General features: G+C 42.8%; 1 long non-coding RNA gene across 1 annotated transcript in view; it reads right to left on the bottom strand.

Moving 5' to 3' along the window:
- LOC121010010 (uncharacterized) overlaps positions 1-7,212 on the bottom strand; it is a 12,043-nt gene that overhangs the window by 931 nt on the left and 3,900 nt on the right. The gene's annotated exons all lie outside the window — the stretch shown is intronic.

Genomic DNA, 7,212 nt, shown 5'->3' on the forward strand with positions numbered 1-7,212 from the left:
GCTGCTTGCACACTTCACGTGACGGGAGGCTCATTACCCGTAGAGCCAGCTCGACTCTTCTTGTTTGAAAGTTCACATCAAGAACCAAAACTTCTCTGCCTCTCATGACCCCTTGATGTATCAACTGCCACCACCCGGTTCTAGAATATATCAGTCTAACCCAGTGGTTGTCAACCTTGCACTCTATGCGGTCATCTGCGGAGTTTCTAGACAGTCCAGTGCAGGCCGAACACCGGACCAATTATGTCAGAATCTTGGGAGGTAGGACCCAGGCATCAGCATTGTTTTTGAAGCCTCCCCGCTGATTGCCAACCCTTTGAGGATTCGAAGATATCCCACGCCCCACGTAAATAGGGATGCCAACAGAAATAAAATACAGGGCACCCCATTAAATTTGAATTTCAGATTAAAAAAAACGAGTAACTTTTTAGTAGAAGCATTTCCCAAATAGTGTGCAGGATGGACTTATACAAAAATATTTGTTGTTCGTCTGAAATTCAAATTCGAACGAGCGTCCCATATTTTTATTTGCTACGTCTGGCAACCCTGTTACACGCAGACCCTTTCCTTTCCGGGCTAAACGTCCTTACTTTGGCATTTGGTGTGTTTCCAGAAGCCTTTGGAAGAATGCACTGCGGTATCGAATTTCTTTTTGAGAGTGTGGCTCCAGTGACTTGTCCCTTAATTCTGGACTTCGGAAACTAGTCTTGGCCTTGGAAACTGGTCTTGGACTTTTCTGTTCCATGTGCTCCTGTGTGGTCTTCTGTCTTTGGTCCTAACTCCAGGTCTTTCTGAGTCCCAAATGCGGGGGACTAAGGGTAGTATGGGCAGCCTCAGACGTGGGTTAAGTACGTGCCATGCTCTGGTTTTTGTATAACCCCGTTCTGTAGCTTGTACCTGATCCGCATCAGGGCACATGACCTAGCACGTGGCTACTCAAAGTGTGGTTCTTGAATAAGGAGCATTAGCGTTTTTTTCTCTACCCTCTTAGGTTAAGTGACTGAGGGCCTGCAAATTAATCTGATGAAACAGCTTAAGAAAAGAAAAACATGCAAATCTTATTAACCTGTATGGTGTGTGCACAAGGGAGAACTCAGTGATGAGTAGCTCAAAGGGGTGATTAGAATTTGGGGGTCTTTATACCCAGCTTTATACTCGTAGGGGGAAAGGCGGAGATGAGGAACCTTTTGGAAAAGCAAATACCATTTTGGAAAGATAAATGGGCCCTGAAGGGAATAGATGGGGGATAGGATAGTTTTCCACTGTATCTGTTTGGGTGTGGTGCTGACTTTTTAGATTCGAATTGCCCCGGGGAGGGGATCGGAAACAATGAGTTCTTTGGAGAGGCTCTGCTTTTAGGCAGATAAGGAATTTGGGGAACTCAAATGCCTTCAGCCCCAAATAATTTTTGTACCAAAGTGGCATACTTCGGGGTGGCAGATCAGGGATCCTCTTTATTAGAAATGCAGAATCGCAGGCTCTACCCCAGAGCCAGTGAATCATAATTTGCATTTGGGCTAGATCTCTCGGCGATTCTCGGGCATTAACCTGTCAGTAGCACTGACCTACCTACAGCTCCTTTAAAAGCAGCTTCTAGCTTGTAATAATGATAAGGCCCCGGGATGGCCCCTGAGGCTGGTCCCTTGCACCTGGAAGCGGGTCACAGTTGCTGCCTGAAGTGAGAATTTGCCAATAGAACAAGCCATACCACCTTATATTCGTGGTTCTCTCTGTGTTTATTCCTTGGCTTCATGCCTTGATGGATTAAGGGAAGGGTCTGTGCTCACGGTAGGAGGACAGCAACGGTGGGCACATTGCTGGTGTATCTCACCCAACAGCAGCAACCCCTCTTACCTCACTCCAAGCCCTCTTGGCTGTTACAGCAACACGCGGGGGCAGCCACTCTCAGGTCTAAGAGTCACCGCTGTCACCCTGCGTGCCTTCAAGTGGAAAGTCTTCTTTCGCTACCAACTCAAAAAACCCACGTCGTATTTTGTTATGGAAGGTGGAAATTCCCACGAGTCTCTCGAACACTTTGAAAGTTAACTCTTGGGAAAGAGAGCTTTGGAGCCTCCTTTTGGAGTTCCCCAGAAGCCAGATTCAGTTCTTAGAAATAGGGAGGTCCCCAAAGTATATTTGCATGTAATTTGCATTTATACCGCCTCCTCAGGCTTTAAGGTAAGGAAAGGGCACACCATCCTTTCCAAAATACAGGATTCATGTTTTTTAATTAGCAAAGGCCAGCAAGCCTTACTGTGGAGTATTCACGGCCAAGTGAATGCTGTAAGTCGCAAATTGCCCACATACCAGATTCCCCTAGTAATTCAACCGAAGGTTTTATTTCGTTTTGGTTTTTGCTTCATTAGATTCTGACACGTGGGAAGAGGTCTTAGACGTGATCAAGCTCGGGGATGACAGAAAGGTTTCATCCTTTGGTCCAGCCCTGATAGAACGAGGATGGTGTTGCAAGAAATTTGAGGCCGTCTCAGCAGAAAAGAGTGAAACACCAAGCTTGCTTGATTGGTGCTGTCTGCTGGGCCATGAGTGGAGACGCAGTAATACGACAGCGCGTACTGGGCCAGTGTGGAGCAGGACCCAGCCCTCGTTTGGCAGACGAGGAGCCTAGGGCATGTGAATAGATCCTATGGAAAGTCGGGGTGCTTGGGCGGCTCAGCCGGGTAGGCATCGGACTTCAGCTCGGGTCAGGATCGTACAGTTCGTGAGTTTGAGTCCCGCGTCACGTCGGGCTTTGTGCCAACGGGGGTGTAGCCTGGAGCCTGCTTCGAGCCCTGTGTCTCCCTCTCTCTCTGCCCCTCCTCAGCCCCTGCTCACACCCTGTCTCTCTCTCTCTCTCTCTCTCTCTCAAAAATAACTAAACATTAAACAAAATCACACGGAAAGTCATTGGCACAGCCAAGACACATCTTTGACTTCAACCCAAGTTCGCTTGCTGTCGTATAACTGAATTTCTCTGGGATCTGTCTGCATTAATTGAACTCGCAGGTTAATTGCTAAAACCCTGACCCTCTTCGTACCTCGGAGTCACGACCTTTTTTTTTTACCCATCCGAGTATCGGTAGCGAGTAACTTCCAATTGCCATCCACTAAGTACACCCAGGAAGTGCTCGCCACATTTTGAATGAATTGGGAAAACGGTATTTGTACACATGTTGGTATCCCACACAGGAAAGGGTACGACGGGCTTAATTTCCATCCACATGGTGGTAAGGGTGCTAATGATTGTAAAAGTCACAAATTCATAACGGTTTCTAATTACTTTGTTTAATATGCGAAAGGACACCCCGCACCTTAAACAGCTGACTTGAAACGGCGTGCCAGGTGAAGAATCGGAAAAGAGTAGAAATCCACCTCCGTTTCTAGGAAAACAGCTCAAAGGGCAGGCCCTCAGAGACATGGGTGAATAATCTGCTTGTTTAAAACATTGAAGCGTTTTCATTAATTGAAAAAAAGGTGCCATTTGCATGCGGCACAGCGCTAGGATTGCGCAGGGAGTTACCAACACGTGGCCATGTCTCAATTACTTACCAATTTTCTGTTACTTTTTTTTTTTTTTAAGTAAACTCTCACCCCCCTCCGCGGGGCTCGAACTCACGACCCCGAGATCAAGAGTGGCAAGCTCTTCGGACTGAGCCAGCCAGGCGGCCCCCATGTTTTGTTAATTATTACTTAATTATGTATGATTATTATTTTGTTTTACTTATCAGTCCTCTGGGAGTAGAACTTCTCCTAAGAAGGCTGGTTCTCCAAAGGTGGATGGCAATTCTTCCTGCTTTTGCCCTGGGTGGAAGCTATGGCAGAAACCAGAAGTGTCCCTGCAGGGTCCTTTTACTGTACAAAAAGTGTTGTCTTGGCACAAGGTTGCACAGCCAAAAATGATGTTTCCCAGCTTCCCCTAAGGTAGGTGTGGCCACGCAGGTAGGTTCCGGTCAGCGGGAAGTGGGGGGAAATGATGTATAACGTGTGCCAGTTACTGTAACTGAGAGCATCCCATGCATCGCCTTGGACACAGGTCTCTTCGCACACTCGTACACCCCATTCTCACGTTTCCAGTAATTTGGAAGCCATATTGGACCCCAATCCCACTTACTTGTAGGTCCCTGTGCCATACGAGCCACAGGCTGAAAATTTCCACTGACACAGAGGATTGAGAAGCAGCCTTTCATTAATCAGATTGTCATTAATCAGATCAGTTTTCCCCCTGGTTGAAGCTTGCTAGTGATTTCTCATTGCACTTAGACTGAAGTCCAAATTCCTTACGTGGCCTTCAAGGGCTCACGATTTTGGCCCTGTGTGCCTTTCCACCATCACCCCCCACCATCTCCCTCTTACCCACCCTCTCTGCTTCAATGCTACGGCCTTCTTCATTTCACCAGTGGGACTTGGCCGTTTCTTCTGTGTGGTCTTCTGTCCTCAGATCTTTTGTTTCTTCTAGTGGCTAGTTCGTTCTTCTCATCAAGGGCTGAATTCAAATGTCAGCTTGTAGCAAACCTATCTGAAGACCTATCTAAAATTTATCTGAATCCTCCCTTCACTTATCTTCCCATGATTTTGTTTCATTTTTGCCACCCAGGATTCTCTTATGGATTCGTTCAATGATTGTCTCTGTTTCCTATGAGAACGTTAGCTCCGTGAGGATATGGACCTAGCTTCTTAGTGTCTATTGAGAGTTCCTGGCATACAGCAGGTACTCAATAAATATTCACTGGCTGATTACAGAATGAGCCCTCATGAGGTCCATGCCATTTTCCTCGAAGTTGGACAGATGTTGAAATGGAGAGGCAGATGCCTAGAAATCCCAAGAGGTGACGCTGGGTTTTCCGGCATGAGAGAGCTTGCCTACTGTGCCACCCTGCTGTGTAGATACTCCGTTTTTGTCTCCCGGGGGAAATAATCTCCCGGATTCCCAGTAGCTGATCTTTATTACCATCTCCACAGACATCCACTAATTTACAACGTGAATCCACTCAAGGGCTAGCCAGATATCATAATACATTTACATACGCATCTGCAAATATAAAGTCAGAAAGCTGTGGCCAACCATTTTTATTTTTTTGCCTTTTCTGTCTCTGAGAGTGGGGAAAAAAAAATGTGTTTGAACTCTGCTCAGACCTGATTGCTGCTGATGAATGACAAAGCAGTTCTGATCTTATCTGGGGAATTTTTTCCATGGGCTACAAAGAGAGAAAGAAGCTAGAATAAAGGTTTGAAACAAGTATATTGACAGAAATCAAAGAAAAGATAATACAGTCGTTCATGTTCCTGGCATCATCAGTAGGGGGCGAGGAGGGGGGGGGTTGCCCAGCCAGAGCTGTGTTTGGTTATTGATTAATAATCCAAGGTACAAATGGTTCGGGACAAATCAGAGAAAACATAAACTACAATATTCAACAAACTGCAGTTCAAAGGTTTCTGGAATTTGCTAAGTGTTCTTGGTCATACATTTTTTAAAAGTGATGACACAATACACAGGTTTTGAACTTTGTCACACAAATAGCCAAGTAGAGTTTTGCTTGAATCGCATTAAAAAATTGTGCAACTATTATTCAAAGAAATGGAGGACGGGCACCAAATGGAAAAGTTAGAAAGGGCCAACTGTCCAGTTGCTGATAGAAGAGTAGTCTAATAATTCTCCTGATGTTCCATGTCTCACAGCGGTTAAGAGCATGACTCTGTGAACCCCCATCTGGCTCTGACACTTATGGGCTTTGTGATCTGGAGCAAGTGACCAAGCTCAGTTTATAGAAATATTGTTTAAGCCCCATATACCACGCCAGGCACATTTAACTTCTTTCCAAAGCCACTCTGACTTCTTCAACACATCCTCCGCACTGCAGGCATCGTAGAGTGCTATCTTAATAGTACCCTAAGGTCAGGACACACCCCTTCTAGAAAATCCTAAATGTCTTTGCGTGAAGATACAGACCGACATTCTTGATGTGGCCCACAGGGTAAGTGTGCTCCTGTTCTGCCTGCCTCCCTGTCTACTCACAGGACTCCCTCCTTTGGTCCTTGCTCCCGCCATGCCGGTCACGTGTTCTTTCAGTGCGCCATACTTGCCCCTGCCTCAGCATTTTTGCACCTGCTCTTCCGGAATTCTCTTTGAGATTAGTTTAATTGCTAGTTGTCCAGAGTGTCTTTTGACCTTCTCGACTGTTCTGTTCTGCTCCTTTATTGTAGGTGCCCAGGTAGACTCTGACGGTGACGTGTTTAATTGGTGGTGGTTGCTCTCAGACTAGACTGGGGTCCCCTGAACACAGGGGTGGCATCTGACTTGTTCACTACACCTCTAGCACTTAGCACAGGGCCTTGCACGCACCAACCGGTCACCACCACCCCCCCTCCCCCTCCGAGTAAATAGAATGAAGCCATCAGGGTTTCCCCTAGTGCATGTTTTTCTCTGTGAACGCTGGGATAACACTATCTCCTTTATAGGTTCACAAGGCAGATTAAAAGAGAGAAGAAATATGTGAGTGCTTTTTCAACATAAAAGGACCAGATGTAAGTAAGGTGTGATTAACATTTTTAGATTTGCTGCAAATGACCATAAACTCAACTCAAATTGGCTTACACTACAAAATAAAATAAAATAAAATAAAATAAAATAAAATAAAATAAAATAAAGTGACGTAAAGTAAAATAAAATAAAGTAAAATAAAATCAAATCAAATAAAAAATAAAATAAAATAAAGTGAAGTTAGGTAAAATAAAATAAAGTAAAATAAAGTAAAGTAAAATAAAATAAAATAAAAGTAAAATAAAATCAAATAAAGTAAAATAAATAAAATAAAATAAAATAAAGTAAAATAAAATAAAGTAAAATAAATAAAATAAAGTAAAATAAAATAAAATAAAAAATAAAATAAAATAAAATGAAGCAAAGTAAAATAAAATAAATAAAATCAAATCAAATAAAGTAAAATAAATAAAATAAAATAAAATAAAGTAAAATAAAATAAAGTAAAATAAATAAAATAAAGTAAAATAAAATAAAATAAAAAATAAAATAAAATAAAATGAAGCAAAGTAAAATAAAATAAATAAAATCAAATCAAATAAAGTAAAATAAATAAAATAAAATAAAATAAAGTAAAATAAAATAAAGTAAAATAAATAAAATAAAGTAAAATAAAATAAAATAAAAAATAAAATAAAATAAAATGAAGCAAAGTAAAATAAAATAAATAAAATCAA

Source organism: Herpailurus yagouaroundi, unplaced genomic scaffold (assembly GCF_014898765.1).
Source record: "Herpailurus yagouaroundi ecotype Mexico unplaced genomic scaffold, PumYag 190, whole genome shotgun sequence".
Classification (NCBI taxonomy): domain Eukaryota; kingdom Metazoa; phylum Chordata; class Mammalia; order Carnivora; family Felidae; genus Herpailurus; species Herpailurus yagouaroundi.